The sequence below is a fragment of the Oncorhynchus gorbuscha genome, linkage group LG23 (assembly GCF_021184085.1).
Source record: "Oncorhynchus gorbuscha isolate QuinsamMale2020 ecotype Even-year linkage group LG23, OgorEven_v1.0, whole genome shotgun sequence".
Taxonomy (NCBI): Eukaryota; Metazoa; Chordata; class Actinopteri; order Salmoniformes; family Salmonidae; genus Oncorhynchus; species Oncorhynchus gorbuscha.
In genome coordinates, this window is record NC_060195.1 from 51,675,470 (window position 1) to 51,693,585 (window position 18,116).

The 18,116-nt window shown below is 46.1% G+C and overlaps 1 protein-coding gene across 2 annotated transcripts in view; it reads left to right on the forward strand.

The window, feature by feature from the left end:
- The first annotated feature begins 263 nt into the window (after nucleotides 1-263).
- The window catches only part of LOC124011509 (DNA-directed RNA polymerase II subunit RPB1-like), a 96,752-nt gene continuing 78,899 nt past the window's right edge, over nucleotides 264-18,116 (forward strand). Inside the window, exons 1-4 of one of the 2 annotated variants that reach the window (XM_046324948.1) lie at nucleotides 264-666; nucleotides 4,293-4,335; nucleotides 10,739-10,939; nucleotides 15,032-15,230. The gene's annotated coding sequence lies outside the window, so the exon portion shown is untranslated. Of the gene's footprint in view, nucleotides 667-4,292; nucleotides 4,336-10,738; nucleotides 10,940-13,258; nucleotides 13,599-15,031; nucleotides 15,231-18,116 lie in introns of those variants that run through there. The other variant, XM_046324949.1, reaches the window with a different exon arrangement.

An 18,116-nucleotide genomic window follows, 5' to 3' on the forward strand; every position in this document is an offset into this window, starting at 1 on the left:
TATATATATTGAAAACTCTCTCAACCTAACTCAACTTAGATAAATTGCAATGAAAATCTTTAGTCGCAAAACTTACTGTTATTTTCCAGTCCATTTAAATGTTGAGCTCGAGGTGATTTAATCCTCTAACCACTAGTGTCCCAAGTTAGGTGGTGTCCCATGTTGGGGGAAAATTAGCTAATACATGTGTAAGATTTGAATGTATGTGTTTAGGTGGCCCACTGCCACCACTACAAAAAATATTTTGTAAATGTTGTTGTATAATCATTTTTTGCCAAGACATTATTTTAAATGGACTGTCATTGGCTCAACGACTGGAAGTCTATAGAAACAGCTACAATGATATTGCTCTAATGCTAGTAGCAATGCACCCCCCCACTCCCCACTACCCTTGCCACCACTGCTGGGAAATAAGTAACACTGAAAGTATATTTACATAAAATACACTATGAAAGCGAGGTTAAACATTAAAATAGGACATAACAAAAGTACAGGCTACAATGTTAGTAGTGTTGATTATAATCTGTGGTGGTTTTTCTCAGTGAAAGGAACAAGACTGACTCCCTATTCTCGTGAGGGTCCCCTTCACCCAGACACACAGAGAGCACAGCAACCCAGGCAGATGGACTACCCTCAGACAAGGAACTCTTAAGAGCACAGACCTGAGTGAGCACACAGTGTTGCACACATGCACTCTTATTCCGATATGGAGGGATTTCCACCGAAATTGCATTTGAATTCCATAGTTTTTAATTGGTATTGAATTTGAATTTATTATTTTTTAATTGGTAATGCACAAATTGAATCATTTCATTCATAAATTCAGTATTGTATTTCATGATTTGAAATGGACTTGAATGAATATTGCATTCAGTTTAAAAATCACTTTTCAAAAAAATATTTATATTGAATTTCTGTTTGCTGATGTCAATGTTGTGAACGGAGTGCCCTATGGTGGGGTTATGGTATGGGCAAGCATAAGCTACGGACAATGAGCACAATTGTATTTGATCGATGGCAATTTGAATGCATAAAAATAACGTGCCGAGATCCTGAGGTCTATTTATTTTATTTTTAAATATCTATGACCAACAGATGCATATCTGTATTCCCAGTCATGAAATCCATAGATTAGGGCCTATTGAATTTATTTCAATTGACTGATTTCCTCATATGAGTGTCTGTCACTCAGTAAAATCAATGAAACTATTACATGTTGTGTAAATATTTTTGTTATTATATATAATATCTGTGTGTGTGTGTGTATACCTGTGGAATGAGTAGGTGTGCAAACATTTCACTGTAACCAATTTTTTAAACAAATCAAATCAAAGTATATTTTATATTTGAGATTCTTCAAAGTAGCCACCCTTTGCCTTGATGACAGCTTTGCCCAGTCTTGGCATTCTCTCAACCTGCTTCACCTGGAACGCTTTTCCAACAGTCTTGAAGGAGTTCCCACATATGCTGAGCACTTGTTGGCCCTTGTTGCTGAGCACTTGTTGACCCTTCCACTGTCCACCATGCATACAACATCTGTAAGGTCCCTATTGCATTCCAAGCACAGATTCAACATTAACACATGGGCATATGACCATGAAATGTTTGCCAATTTTTTTAACATGATATATTTTGGGGGGTATTTTACCCTCTTTTTCACTCAATTTCAATTATGATCTTGTCTCATCGCTCCCCAATGGACTCGGTAGAGGCGAAGGTCGAGGAATTCGTTCCCCGAAACATGACCCACCAAATCCGCGCTCCTTAACGCCCGCTTAACCCGGAAGCCAGCTGCACCTATGTGTCAGAGTTAACACACAGAAGTCAGCCTGCAGGCGCCCGGCACGCCACAAGAGTCGCTAGAGCGCAATGAGCCAAGTAAAGCTCCCACCCCGGCCAAACCCTCCCCTAACCCGGACGACGCTGGGCCAATTGTGCACTGCCCTATGGGACTCTGTGACACAGCCTGGGATCGAACCCGGGTCTGTAGTGACCCCTCAAGCACTGGGATGCAGTGCCTTAGACCGCTGTGCCACTTCGGAGGCCTGACCTTATCAAGACAACAATTCCTGAACTAGACTTGTGTGTCTAGTCAGTCTGACACTGCTCTGTGTGCGTGCGTATGCGCACGTCTCCGCATGACACTGCCAGTCTGTGCCAAGCATGGATCCTTCAGTCGTACCCAACTTTCCCTGAAAGCTGAGAGCACAGCAGCTGATTTTTCCTCATATTGGCCCCTGGGTGACCCTGTTAGCCTCTCTTTTCTTCTTGCTCCCGCCTTCCTTTTTTTTGTTGCTCTCTTCTCTCATTCTTCCCCCATCTCTCTCTTTTCTGTGAAGTTTTTTATTTGCCTGTCACTGGTTTCCAATCCCAGTTCATTAGTGTTGTGGATTGGGTTCCCCCTCCTAAACTAGTTGCCCGCCACTACTGCACATTTATTGGCTTTTATTAGGAAGAGACCCCCGCATCCTGCTCACTGCTTCTCTTGTCTTTCTCTTTTTCGTAATCTCTCTCCTTCTTTCTTGTTCTTTCACTCCCTTTCCGTCCATCTTTCTCCTTCTTTTCGCGCTCTCTGTGGATCTCCTCTCTCTCTCTCTCTCTCTCTCTCTCTCTCTCTCTCTCTCTCTCTCTCTCTCTCTCTCTCTCTCTCTGTGGATCTCTCTCTCTGTGGATCTCTCTCTCTCTCTCTCTCTCTCTCTCTCTCTCTCTCTCTCTCTCTCTCTGTGGATCTCTCTCTCTGTGGATCTCTCTCTCTGTGGATCTCTCTCTCTCTCTCTGTGGATCTCTCTCTCTCACACACTCTCACTCTCTCCCTCTCTCCCTCATGAAAATGACAGATTGAGATGAGGTTGTTATCTGAGGATGGGGGAGGTTGTTATCTGAGGATGGGGGGGGTGTTACCAGAGGCATGGGGACTGTATGACACTGTGACCCTGTGCTGGGTGTCACATTTGTAAGGATCAGTTTCCCATTTCCAAACGGGGGTTAAGCTGGTTGAATCAAGTCTGAGGGTTTATTTTTTGCACTAAGTAATAAGCAATCTAAGCTCTGGTGCTTAGCAAATGTTTTCTTATGGGGACTGTAGGGTGCACAAGCAAAACATGGGCTGCATCTCAAATGGCACCCTATTCCGGAACTTTTGGCCAGAGTGTGTACTTATACATCAAGCTGCCTCATGCTACAAGGCTATTTATTTGACTTACTATAATAGGGAAGAGGGTGCCATTTAGGATGCACACATGGCTTCTTCAGCATTCCAGAGGTATCAGACGTTGGTTAAATAGGCTTAGCCAAGACTGTGATCCTAAACACTCGCTCTCAAGTCTTTCTTAATGGTTGCACCTGGGCCCGTATTCATAAAGCCTTTCAGAGTAGTAGTGCTGATCTAGGATCAGTTTTGCTTTTGAAATCATAAGGAGCATAAGGTGGGGACTAAATCGGCACTTCTACTCTGAGACACGTTTTGAATTCAGACCCAGGAGTTTTTCCCTTGACCACATGACCTGATCCGACATTAGTTGAGTCATGTACATGAAGGCACACGCGTGGAGAAGAAACCGTGGAATTCACTGAGCAGTAGCCATAGTGAGCTCACCAACACCAGCGACAAATTCCTATCCCAGCAGCAGAACATTTATCTGTGGGTGGGTGAGAGACTGTTGATGCTGCTATCCGAACAGGAGGGTGGGGGGGGTCTCTGTAACAATAAAAGCAGATTCATATGCACATTATTCTTTAGCTTCGAGCCACACAGCTCACACACACACACACCACCAACCTTTTTGTGGCTACTGTATTTGAGGGAAAACGTAACGCGTGAAGCCAGCAAATATAACAGCCAGTCTCATCCATTGTCCCCTCTGTCGCAGCTGCATTTCCTCTCCCTCTCTTTTTTTCCCTTTTTTTTCCTTCCGCTCTCTCGTTTCTCTGCCGGGAGAAAATTGACCTCATAAAATATGAAAAGGGATTATTTCAGAGAAATTGCAACGTAATGAAAACCTATTATTGTGTCCCGTGGTGCAGTGCCCCTCTGGCAGCTGATGCCGCTCCCTGCCTGCCTCCTCAATCCTGTTGGTGTGGATTAGAGAGAGGGAAAGAGTGATGAGAGAAGGGGTGGGGGGATGAGGGAGAGAGTACCCAGTTCTTGCCCTCCCCACCCTATCGCTCTTTCCCTCTCACTCTTCTCTCCGTGTCTTGCTCCCTCTCTCTTTTTCTCCATCTCTGCTCAGAGAAAGCAAAGGCAACAGTTTATGGTGTTCCAATATTCACTGTGTGTGTTTTCTGTGTTTCAGTGGCTGATGAGAGCAACATGAGATGCCTGGCAGAGCAGACCAGGTGAAGAAACACGCTCTTCCCCCTATCCATATCCCCAACACATACACACACACACACACCACACACACACACTCTTCTCACACACCACACGCACACTCTTCAGTCACACAAACACACACCTTCTCAAACAAAGAAAGCGACTGAACATTGAAAAAAGGTATGAAAAATAATCCTAATTTTCAGTTTGCTGTCATACTTACCGCAAAACAAGTTATGACCTGTTCAGGACCCTTCCATAGTAGGGTGAAGTTGTCCCTAGACACTGGTCATGGGTCAGTTTTGCATTTCCCCACTAATGATTAATGTAAGGCTGGAGGGAATGGGAAGCTGATCCTAGATCTGTACATTTGGGGAAACTTCACCCTGGAGGGAACACACTTCAGTGGGGAGATGCTTTGTGTCACTGCACCTGTTTTATGTGTTCTCCTTACTCAGCTGGAAGCAGCAGGAAGTGATTTGTTAAGCTGCCTCTTTGCTCCGACAGCCCTAGATTGCATTAGACCGGGATGTTCTTAATTTGTCTCCTTTCACTTAAGTGAGAAAGAGGGTGCAGGGATTGAGTGATAGGCTTTGAACGCACGCCCCCTGCAGACACGCGCCCACACACACCTTAAATCTCCCGCAGCAAAAACCTGTTGCCGCATAACAACAACTCTACAAGTCCCCACCCCCACAGTAAAGTACCAGCCCCCCCCCACATGATTTCCCTCAAAGCCCATTTTCTGATCGGTAGTCATAATAACCCTTATGGGCTATGATAGATAAAGAGATTCATTTTCTACATCAGCCTCTAACTGATGTGAGAGCTAATGTGTATTGACAGGCTGCACTGAGGCCAGTTTGCTGACAGGGCTGTTTTGGACTTGGCCCCGTGCATGATTCTTTAAATGGCCCCATGCTTCTTTATAGGCCTTGACATATTTCATTAGTAGGATGGTCTTTAAGAGGGGCTCCGCCTCCGGCTTTAATCTGGCTAAAACCTCTGTTCGGGCTGAGGGGGGGGGGGGGGGGTGTAGTATGATGCAGAGTTACTCTTTCCTTCTATTTCTCTCTCTCGCTCTCCTTCTATTTTCCTGTCTCTCTCTCCCAACTCGCTCGCTCTCTTTTCCTACTATTTCTTTCTCTCTCTCCTATTTCGGTCATGCTTTGTCTATCGCTCTCTCATTTGCTTTTGACTTCTTCCTCTCTTGCTCTCCCTCTCTCCATACCTTCTCTACTCCTCGCTCTCTCCGTGCTCTCACTCCCTTTCTATCTTCCTCACCATTTTGTTTGTTTTAAGCGTCTTTCTTGTTACTCTTCTTAGTCTTCTTTCTCCACTATCTCTTTTCTCTCTCTCTCTCTCTCTCTCTCTCTCTCTCTCTCTCTCTCTCTCTCTCTCTCTCTCTCTGGAGCGGTCAGTCTTGTCTCTCTCTCTAGAGCGGTCAGTCTTGTCTCTAACACACTTAGTCTGTCCCCTCCTATCCCCATTTCATCTTCTCTTATTCTCCATATCCCAATTATCCTCCTTCCTCTCTGTTCCTCTGTGCTTTCTTAGTGTTATGTGATTATAGGTAACATGCTCCATCCTTTGAGCTTCCCCTTCCAAATAATCCTCCCATTCCCTTCTCTCCTAGTGCCCCTATATCTCCTTCGCTCTCTACCTTCTCATAGCTACATCCTGTATAAGCCCAGTCTTTAAAGCCTCCTGGTTTAGGTTCTCTCTCTCTCTCTCTCTCTCTCTCTCTCTCTCTCTCTCTCTCTCTCTCTCTCTCTCTGTGTGCGTGTGTGTGCGTGCGCAAAGAAACACGCACGCATAGAAACAAGAAACTTGTGGATTACACATGTGCGTGTGTGTGTTTCTTTGCATGTATGTAAAAGAGGGCAGTAATCCTCAGGTCCTCTGAATAGACTAGTGTGTATCAACAGCCGGAGGAGAACATGCTCGTGTAGGAGAGGGGGATAGATGGATGTTTGGAGGGGGACTCTCTCACTCCATTTCTCCGGTGTGGTCTCTGTCACCATCTCTCCATCCTCCTCTTTGTCTGTCCCCCGGCTCTTAACATCTCCCTCTGGCAGCTCTACTCACACACAGGTCTGGGAACGCTTCCAACACGCGTGCGCGCACACACACACACACACACACACTCCACTTAGTAGCCCTGTGCGCACACAGGTCTTCTAACAAATGTTGTGGTGTGTGTGTGCATGTTTTGCTCTGCTGATGCCTGGGTTTGTTTCTGTTGGAGATGGGGGATATCCACCTACGCTGAAGCCCTGTTAGATGCGGCAAACACTGGCTAGCTTCTGGCCTGCTGTGCAACTGGCAGTGTCCATTATTCTGTCTTGTCCCCTTCTGCAATTAGACTTTGAAAACATGTAGCCTTCCCTTTTCCCCTGCCAACATGGAACCCTGCTTTGTTGTAGTTTGTGTCGCTCTCTCTCTACCCAGCCCCCTTCTCCCCCATCTCACTGTTGTTGATTCAAGTTGAAAGTCACCATGTTGGGCTGATTTGAATTGATGGATCACTCTGTAGCGGGAAGGGCCATCTGTCTGTGTGTGTGTGTGTGTGCTCTGCCCACACTACATGCTTTGTGTTCTACCGCAGCATAGTAGTGTATTTCATTAAACCTAGCTTTAACAAGTGGCACATGTCCCATCTCTAGTCCCTGCCCCCCCCCCATCCCTCCACGCGACTAATCCACTAAAGGTGAGTCTGTAATGATGAAATGGCCTTTTAAGTCCCCGACCATTATTAGAGCCATACGTCCAACGGAGCAAATATGCAGCCTGAGGCTCCATCTATACATCTAAACAGGATTACTGCCCACTGCCTGCATCTGTGTCCCGTCTGGGGACGCAACGTTAGTGATTTATCAGAGTGCACTCAGGGAGAGTAGATCAACTATGATTGGTTGCAACGTTAATTGGAACTAAACTGTGATTGGTCGGGACGTTAATTGGACTGTACTTTGATTTGAACTTTTGGGTTAAGTGAATTATTTCACACAAGACAGGGTAGTGGCTACTTTCATGTGCATTGCTTACTGTACCACTCTAAAACCTGTTTGTTTTGTTGTGTCTGCCTCTCCTATACTTTACCTTGCCCTATGAACACTAAATTATTTGGTTTTCATCTGGTAGAGCTCAAATGTCCACACCCAAAGGTTTTGGTATTAAAATAGGTTTGAAGGTTTCCACCCACCCACATTGAAACCGTTATATACCTTTTCCATTTATTGCAAAGGGTTCAAATATCGGTTGTGTCACTTGTTCCCATCACAGTGAACGTGGTTTTATAGGCTAGCCGAGAGATTGAATCCAGGGTTCTCCGAGTTGGAAAGATAGACATTATAGGTTTATCCTCCGTGATGATGAGAAGAAGAGGGAGGCTCACACACACACACACACACACACACACACACACACACACACACACACACACACACACACACACACACACACACACACACACACACACACACACACACACACACACACACACACACACACACACACACGGACAGAGGTGTCTCCATGACAACTGACCTTTTTAAATCATCCACTGCAGGGAGAGGCTGCTTAAAAAGTGGCATTTTCATCACCGGTGGCGCCCTTGCTCAGCTGAGCTGCAGAAATGCTCACTCTAGTCAAAGAGTGAAATGCTTACAAATGCATCAATATCTCAAGTGCCACCTACTGTCGATGTTCCCTTGAGCAAGTAAATTAACCCCCTAAAATTGCTCATTGGGCGATGCACTGTGGCTGCCCTCTGCTCCAGCCTCTCCAATCTAATGTGTGTTTGTGTACTATATGTATATCGGGGGTTGAATAAAAGCAGAATGCGCGTTCCCTCGGCCCTATGCGCGTTCCCTCGGCCCTATGCGCGTGCTCCCTCTGCCCTATGCGCGTGCTCCCTCTGCCCTATGCGCGTTCCCTCGGCCCTATGCGCGTTCCCTCGGCCCTATGCGCGTTCCCTCGGCCCTATGCGCGTTCCCTCGGCCCTATGCGCGTTCCCTCGGCCCTATGCGCGTTCCCTCGACCCTATGCCCGTTCCCTCGGCCCTATGCGCGTTCCCTCGGCCCTATGCGCGTTCCCTCGGCCCTATGCGCGTTCCCTCGGCCCTATGCGCGTTCCCTCGGCCCTATGCCCGTTCCCTCGGCCCTATGCGCGTTCCCTCGGCCCTATGCGCGTTCCCTCGGCCCTATGCGCGTTCCCTCGGCCCTATGCGCGTTCCCTCGGCCCCATGCGCGTTCCCTCGGCCCCATGCGCGTTCCCTCGGCCCCATGCGCGTTCCCTCGGCCCTATGCGAGTTCCCTCGGCCCTATGCGCGTTCCCTCGGCCCTACGCGCGTTCCGTCGGCCCTACGCGCGTTCCCTCGGCCCTACGCGTGTTCCCTCGGCCCTATGTACACTGCGGTAGTATCCTAGCACTGGGTGTGTTTCTGCTGTAAGACTGAAACCCAGTGTCATCCAATGTGACTGCAGTATTCAAGTCGAGGCATTCTGGTGTGTGCGTCTATGCTTCTCTGCATCGTACTTGTGGTCCTAATGTGTTTTGATTTGAAATACGCAGGTGTGTGTTGCTGGAGGTAGTTGCGTAACATTACTCATATTGTTCAAAGTTGTATTCAGATGGGCAGTATGGTTTGTGTGAATCCCCCTACGGTACTCCTGTCAGAGGATTGCACCTATCACCGATGCTTGTTGACCTGACATGAGTGAGTGAACCCACATTGAGCATCTGGTCCACAGCAGGCAGTGATAGGAGTCAAATGCTTGTTTCACCCTTGAAATTCTGCAGGCGGATGATCGCCCTCCTGTAGTGCTCATTATTCAGTTACATCTACCGTCACCCGTGTGACATACCTACACTGGATATGGACGAAGAGCAGACACACACACACACACACACACGTGCCCACGGGCGCGCACAAACACACACACAAACATGTATGCGTGCATTTGCGCACGCAATGCAATTCACACACACACACATACAGGTGGTGTTATGCTTGCAAATGCACACAAGTGTGTACTGTACACACACACACACTCTGAGCACAGCGTTCACTGCAGAACCCAGCAGCAAGCGGCTTAATTCTATCAAGCTGCTAGCCGGACAGCCACAATTACATTTGTGACACAAATCCTGCTTCTCAAATTGAGTGTTTTATTCCTAAACGTACCCGCTCTCTATTTATAAACCCTTATTTCACACAAATCCAACTTCTTCCTCAAAGTCAATTTAGGACTTAAAAGCCACTGCCGCAGCAGCTCTGGCTCACTTTCCCTCCTTTCCCCTCGACTCTATCGCCCACTCTCCAAAGATCAATTTCAATGAGGAATATTCTCATGCTTTGAAGACTGAGTCGACAAAAGAGAGTCTAAAACGAGAACATTTTGAGCATTTACCATCTCCGAGAGCGTTTTGAAGCGTAAAAGTCTGGCAAATCCCCGGTGGGAGTTAGAAACAGACACTTAGAAATAGTCACTTTTTCAGTCGGTTTTCAACTATTTTCCATACCTTTTTAGCAAAATAGCGTTAGGGCCAAATGAAAGATAAGGGAACGATTTGGGACTGGCTGTGTGTTTCTCGCCACATCCCCTTTGCTTGTCTGTCTCTGCGGCCTACTCATGCATGCCCTGGTCTGGCGATGGACCTCTGTGACTAACCTACAACACTAGCCATTGGACCAACCTTTCTCCTGGAGAGCTATACCCTCCTGCGTGCTTTTGCTCCAACCCTAATTTAGAACACCTACTGCTCTAGCTGCTCACCGAGACCTTTTGTTGTGTGTTCCAGCAGGGTTGAAGCAAACACCTGTACACCCAGGAGCTCCCCTTGAAGAGGGTTGGCCATGTGTATGACATGTGCAGTAGACCTTTTCCTGCCTGGCCCTTTTCTTCTTTGTCTCTTCTTTCTTTGTCCGCTCCCTTCTCCTCTGTGTCCTCCCGCTTTTGTTTCTTCTCCTTTATCCTCCTCGCACTCCTCCTCCATTACCTCCACCTCGTCTCTCTCTTTTTCTCCCTCTTCATTAACTGCGATCTTCCTCTTTTTCGCCTGTCCAATCGTCTTCGTGGTCCTCCTCCCATGTCCTCTTTTTTTCTGTCTCACTTCCTCCTAACTGTGGCCCGTGCGTGTCTACTCACGGCAGTCCTTTGGCTCTCCTCCATTCCCCTTCATCCTCTTCCTTTGCTTCTACATGAATGCATCCTTTCCCCCTCTCTCGCCTCCCATCTCTTACACCTAATCCCTATCCATCCTTTTTACTCTAACTCTCCATTTTAAATTGTCTATCCATTTCTTCCCAACCGCTCATCTCTCTTTCTCTCTCTCTTTCCACTTCCAGTCCTCTTCCTCCATCCTTCTATCCATGCTGACTGGGGTCTCCTTCCCCTCCCTCCCCATCTCTCCCCTTGTCAGCGGCCTCATCCAGGGGGAGTGACCTGGGTCCCACCTTGGGCCTATGGAAGTCCTGCTCCTTGGAAAGCCTCCAGTCGGCCATGTCGGAGGCCCGGCAGCTGAGCCAGGTGCCCTTCCACCGTCCCAGGCCTCACATTGTGCGCCAGAGCTTCCGTGCTGCCATCAACAAGTCCTACGACGGGCCCTCGGAGCCGGAGGGTGGTAAGGGAAATGCAACACTGAACATGACTATGTTCCCTTGGACGTATGTACCATGGGTCCTATGTTCCCTCAGTTCCCACAGCCCAGTGTTCCCACAGCCCTATCTTCTAAACCAGGGGTCGAAGGGGCAGGGAGGACAAATACATATTTTAATTTTGAGTATTTTGTAATTTGTTGAAAATGGACACTTTGTCCAAAATTGACACTTGCAATGCACACTGGGTATCATTCCAATTATCCTCTTCCCCAAACAAGGCCAAATCTCATTACAATACAAATAAGCATTTGTGCCAATTTGATTTGATTTGGGTGCCGAGGGGACAAACGTGGGGACAAACGTGGAGACGAGGGAACATAGGGTGGGCCCCATAGGGTGGGCCCCAATGTTGTGGTATAGAGACATCATAGTGATCTTAGTTATCCCACTGTGTTTTTATTCCTTGTCCACATACTTATTTGAAGTCACCTGGGGCGAATACGAACTTCCACTTAACAGTAGGTATAATTTTTTCTGTGCATTGAAATCAATGGGTAAGAAGCTGCACTGTACTGTAGGCGATTGTAGGTGATTTCTAAGTTTTACAACAACGTTAGTCTTTTGCCTGTACAAAACATCAGGAACATCTGTTCTTTCCATGACATAGACTGACCATCCAGGCTGTATCAATAAGAATTTGTTCTTAACTGACTTGCCTAGTTCAATAAATGTAAACAAACAAGTGAATCCAGGTAAAAGCTATAATCCCTTACTGATGTCACATGTTAAATCCACTTCAATCAGTGTAGATGAAGGAGAGGAGACAGGTTAGAGAAGGATTTTTAAGCTTTGAAGCTTTTATTGTTATTTATTTTTTACTTGACCTTTATTTAACCAGTCAAGTCAGTTAAGAACAAATTCATATTTACAATGACGGCCTAGGAACAGTGGGTTTAACTGCCTTGTTCAGGGGCAGAACGACAGATTTTTTTAACCTTGTCAGCTCGGGGATTCGATCTTCCAACCTTTCGGTTACTAGTCCAACGCTCTAACCTCTAGACTACCTGCCACACACACACCCTTTGAGACACCGATTGTGTATGTGTGCCACTCAGAGGGTGAATGGGCACGACAAAAGATTTAAGTGCATTTGAACTGGGTGCGAGACGCACTGGTTTGAGTGTGTCAAGAACTGCAACGCTGCTGGGTTTTTCATGCTCAACAGTTTCCCGTGTGTATCAAGAATGGTCCACCAGCCAAAGGACATCCAGCCAACTTGATACAACGGTGGGAAGCATTGGAGTGAACATGGGCCAGCATCCCCGTGGAATGCTTCTGACACCTTGTAGAGTCCATGCCCTGACGAATTAAGGCTGTTCTGAGGACAGAAGGATTTGCATCTCACTATTAAGGTGTTCCTAATGTTTTGTGCACTCAGTGTATGATTGCCTTTGGACCGGTTATTCAGAAATATCCAAACTTTGATTTATCACGGATATTAATAATGAGTCATTTAGCCATTGCGTAACTCGCTGACGTTCAGCAAACGGGGGGGTCGCAACAGGACACACTGTTTAGCGGCTCAATGAATATGTAGTCAGCGTTTCTGGCCAGGGAACTTATTTAATCCCACAGCTGCACATTTTTGATGTAACATCTTTCATGTGAAGCCAAAGGTGTGTGTGTGTGTGTGTGTGTGTGTGTGTGTGTGTGTGTGTGTGTGTGTGTGTGTGTGTGTGTGTGTGTGTGTGTGTGTGTGTGTGTGTGTGTGTGTGTGTGTGTGTGTGTGTGTGTGTGTGTGTGTGTGTGTGTGTGACCATCTGAGCATCCAAACTGAACTGTAAAGCACTAGAATTGCCTCTGACTTTCCCTCTGGCCTCCGGGAGTGGTTGCCTCAGGCTTAGAGGGGGGAACCAGTGATTCTGAATACAAGATTGGAGTCAGCACCCCCCTCTCCCACTTTCCCAAAAAGACATGTCGGTGAACCCGGCTGCAAAGTGTTGAGTCACTGCAGGAGGGATGGGGGAGGTATATGAGTTTGTGTTTGTCCGCCTAGTTTATTGGGTGTACGGCATCTGTGTTGACCTAAAGGCTATCCCTGTTCACATTGTTTGGTCGAAATGTTTAAACTTATTTTTCCACATATAAACACGCCCAATGTGTTTGAATAAAATCAACTACATGTGCACTGAGCTTGTCTGGTGCTTTAAGCACACTGTTTGATGAAATAGTTAAGACACACAAATGACTCACGAAAGAGCTCGATGGCCACACTGTTAAAACAATGACATCGTGTGACTGGCGCACGTTGTCTCGCTCTCTTCCCTCCTTCAGCGTGAAGGCACCACAGCACAGCAAGTGTTTAACGCACGGTGTTCGCTGCAACGTCATGTTCAGCCATTTAGTTTAATACTTGTTTCTGACTGAAAAGTTCCGTTACGGAAATCCCTGATTTGTTTAGGGGAAATATTCCCTGAACCCTGAGCTCTCTTTACTTGAAACATGCAAGTGTCGCATGTACAGTATGTGGCCAAGGCCTGACTTATAGCCCGTGACAGCGAGATGGATGTGACGGACGTGAAAAAGAAACTCGAAACGGGTGAACGTTTGCTCAGGAGGTAGAGGGGAAGTCGGATCTGTGGAAGACATTTAACTTAGTTGTGAATGCTACTGGCGATCAAGGTAAAGGAGGGCAGAGGAGCAAGCGGGGCGCGAGTATTATGTGTACCAAACGGTTGCTGTTAGATTACAATATTCCATTTTGTTCCTGACCTTTTAGAACAGCGTATACAACACTAAATATGTAAGCGCACCAGAGAGCCGGTTCTAATTACAGCAAACTGAAAACAGTTGCAAGCGTTCGTGAATTGCTCTTTTATTTATTGTTTAGGCTAATTATTCAAAGCTCCCTTTATTACATTTTGAACAAAAATGATTGATTCCATTTCAAAGCATGAACGCCTCATATGCTGTGTGATGGCATGAATGAATGAATGATTGATAGATACTATATATTGAAATATAGGCCTAAATAAGTTATGGTATTAAGACGAAACATGATGTGCTCTTAAGCCTACATACAGCTCAATGGGAGTTACTATACAAAGCCTCCTAATGATAACGAAATTGCTTATTATTATAATAATGATGATGATAATAATTGTAATGACTAAGTAGGAGATCAAGAAAATGAGGGTGTGGGAGTGAGAGCTGCTGGCATATTATGTGTGACAAACAGGTGCTGTTGGATTACAACATTCTTTTTCTGCCTATCTGGAACAGTGTAAACAACACTAAATAAATTATAAGTAATAGCAGTCTTTTGTAACGGGGGGAAAAAAGCGTAAAGCATTTATTAAAGCATAGCAAAGATTTAAAAACAGCCGAATCTGTGAAATTGCTTTATCCAACATTTTGCCCGTTGCATGAGGCTTGCACCAAGCCAGAACGGAATCAGTAGGCTATTAAACAAACACTCAGACAGGCAACAAAAGCAAGATCTGTCTTACTTCTGTAGATATATAGGGATGATTTATAAAGCCAGGCACATCTAAGTTAGACTATTGATTATAGGCCTAATTAAGTTGGGTTTGCCACCCTCCTACATTTTCTGAGACAATTAGTCTAAGGCAAGGGCTGTTTCCTCATCTCTGCTGCTGTTGCCTCTGCTGCATTGTTCTACATCTCAATATGCTGGTTATCTTTGCTATTATGCACATAGCCACATAGGGAAAGGCACCAATTCTACGGCGAACTTGAAGATCATGTTTCAGAACTGAAGACAGTGACCGTATCCAACGCAGGGGAAAACACATTTGTTACAAAATAATATTAGTGTTGCGGCATTATTTTTGACATAATATAACCACATACAAATTCAGTGTCACGTGTCTTAGTGATGGACTGTGCCATCCCCGTGGCCTCAGCAATGGATTAGTCCACTGAGACGGGCGCGAAACAGACAGGTGGTGTCTTGTGCACCATGAAAGAAAGAAATTGTGACTGCTCGACTAAAGAAATCTCGGGCGACCATCAGCCTATTGACAGAACAATCAACCAGACTAAACGGAGTCGGCCCTCGTTGACATTTTGACCTTTGATTACGTCCCTCTCAGGTGACCTGTCAGAGCAGAGCTCCGGCCGAGACACGCCCGTCAGTGGCTCATCCCGCCAGGACCAGATCGAATCAGGGGCAGAGAAGTAGAAGACCAAAGGGAAGAAGAAGAAAGAGAAGAAAAGCAAAGAAAAAGTAAAGAAAACTGCGAATTCTGAGGACCAGGAGAAGGCCAAGAAGAAAGGATTCGGCCTCTTAAGGTAGGGAACCATTCACAATTTTACAGATGCTCTTATCCAGAGCAACTTACAGTAGTGAGTGCATACATTACGCTTTTGTACTGGTCCCCTGTGGGAATCAGACCCACAACCCTAAGCGTTGCAAGCTTTGTGATCTTCCAACTGAGCCACACGGGACCAATGTTTCCCCTCTTTACGTTTCATAATATGTATCTCTGAATTCTAGTTCCATTCTTGCCTCTTTTAGCACTCCCCTTTTCCAACTGTTCAGGTCATTCAGCCAAGGCTTATTACAATATCACTCACCCAACATTTTCTCGCCGTTTTCCCCATCCCAATAAGCACCTAACACACCTCAATTTATTTCACTAGTACAGGGCATACCAACCCTGTTCCTGAATAGCTACCCTGTAGGTTTTCACTGTAAACTCAGTTGTAACTAACCTAGTTCAGGTTATCAACTAGCTAATTATTAGAATCAGGTGTGCTAGATGAGGGTTGGGAGAGAACCTACAGGAAGGTAGCTCTCCGGGAATAGGGTTGGAGAGAGAACCTACAGGAAGGTAGCTCTCCAGGAATAGGGTTGGAGAGCCCTGCACTAGTTCTAAGCTAATAATTGTCTTGCTGAGATTTTGGGTAATGTGATACTGTATAGCAAAAAGATGGTTATCTATCTGGTCTTGTTATTAAACCATAGAAGTTCAAACATTTGTGATTCGATTGCGATCATAGATGGACTTATATAGAGCCTCAATGTCTATCGATTTTAGGCCCTCCGATGAGAATCCAATCGTCCAGCATGTCAGTGGTAATGGTGGGGAGATGTACGCTGTTAACATCTGACTTGGTACCAGGATGGACACACACACACACACACACACACACACACACACACACACACACACACACACACACACACACACACACACACACACACACACACACACACACACACACACACACACACACACACACACACACACACACACACACACACACACACACACACACACACACACACACACACACACAACCTTTTACTTGGTTGGTTTATGGGAGGGTTGCAGGTGGGAGATGAAGAGGTCACAGGACAGGGCTGTTGGTATTGGACCTCTTATCACACACATACACAGATATGCATGCACACCGATGCTCACAGTGCACACACAACAAATTACAGGAATGGGCCGTTGACATCAAATTGGTAGTTACGATCTTGCCTCATTGCTGGTACTCCCCAACGGACTTGAGAGAGGCGAAGGTCGAGAGTCATGCATCTTTAACGGCTTCTTAATAACACACTGCTCGCTTCACCCGGAAGCCAGCCACACCAATGTGTCACCGCCCAACTGAAAACCGAAGTCAACTTGCAGGCGACGGCCCGCCATAAGGAGATGCTAGAGCACGATGAGACAAGGGAATCCCACCCTGCCAAACCCTCCACTAACCCGGACGACGCTGGGCCAATTGTGTCGTCCCATGGGGCTCCCGGTCTGTAGTGGCGCCTCAGCAAGGCGATGTGGCGCTTTAGTCCGCTGCACCACTCGGGAGGCCCTACACACACACACCCATGCTCGCACACTTACACACTAACCACACTCACACATACTCTCACTTACACCACACACACACTCCATCACAAACTCTCTTGCTCCCCAGCATGTTCTGATACAGTGAGGGGGAACCTCAATGGAGAAGGTTAGAGACGTAGCCTTGTGCTCTCTCTGACTACTCAGTGGGTTGAAGGCTTTAGCCAGGACATTCTTGAACCATTTGACTGAATCAAAATTCCAAGACACATTTACATCGGAATTCAACTTCCAGCCAAGTGTAGTCTTAAACGCGGAGTGCAGTTGGAGCAGAAGTGGAGGGCAAGACACTTAAACGCTCCCATATCCAATCTAATTGTTGATCACAAATGTTTTACTCTGATGGCTGTATTTCAAACTGGAAAATTAAAAACATATGATTCCCCTCTGATCGAAAGTGTGTGCAACACTGTAGTGGGACAAATGTATTTTGAGAAGCGGAGTTATTTTCACGGCCGTTATGGTTTTTATGCATGTGTACCATATTCATTTTTGGACTGCCAGATCCTTTGTTTGCGTCGGCTGGACTTCCACAATCCGTTTCGTTAGTTGGGACTCACCGCTCAACAAGGCTTTTCTGAAATCAAAACACTGACCTTGCCAATATTAACTGAATTACTGTTTTTGTTGCCCTCTGTCTTTTTCTCGTTATTTTGCTCTTTCTATCTTATCGTACTTAGTTTCTTTATTTCTCTCTTTCCCTCTTTTTTTTGTCCCCTTTTCCTTTATTTTCTTCTTTCTCCCACTCTTGAGAGGACAACAGTATGATCTCTAATGCATTCACAAAATCTAGTAGATACTTCCATCTCAGATTCTTCTTCCGAACAGCTTCTACCCCCAAGCCATAAGACTCCTGAACAGCTAATCACAATGGCTACCCAGACCCCCCCCCCCACCCCCCACCTCGACTAACCGGTGCCCCCTGTATATAGGCCCGCTATTGTTATTTACTTCTGCTCCTTAATTATTTGTTGTTGTCAAAGGCATGTTTATAGGTGGCAAGGAAGTCAGGCGCCGGAGAATTTATCTTGGTAAAATTGAATAGTTTAATGACGTAAAAAACAACTCCAAAACCATGAAAAAATACAGAAAACAAAGTGGAAAATAATAACAAACCATCTCTGACAAAGACATGAGGGGAAACAGAGGGTTAAATACATAACAGGTCAAGAATGGGATTGGAACCAGGTGTGTAAGAAGACGAGACAAAACCAATGGTAAATTAAAAATGGATCAATGATGGCTAGAAGACCAGTGACGTCGACCGCCGAGCACCGCCCGAACAAGGAGAGGCATCAACTTCGGTCGAAGTCGTGAC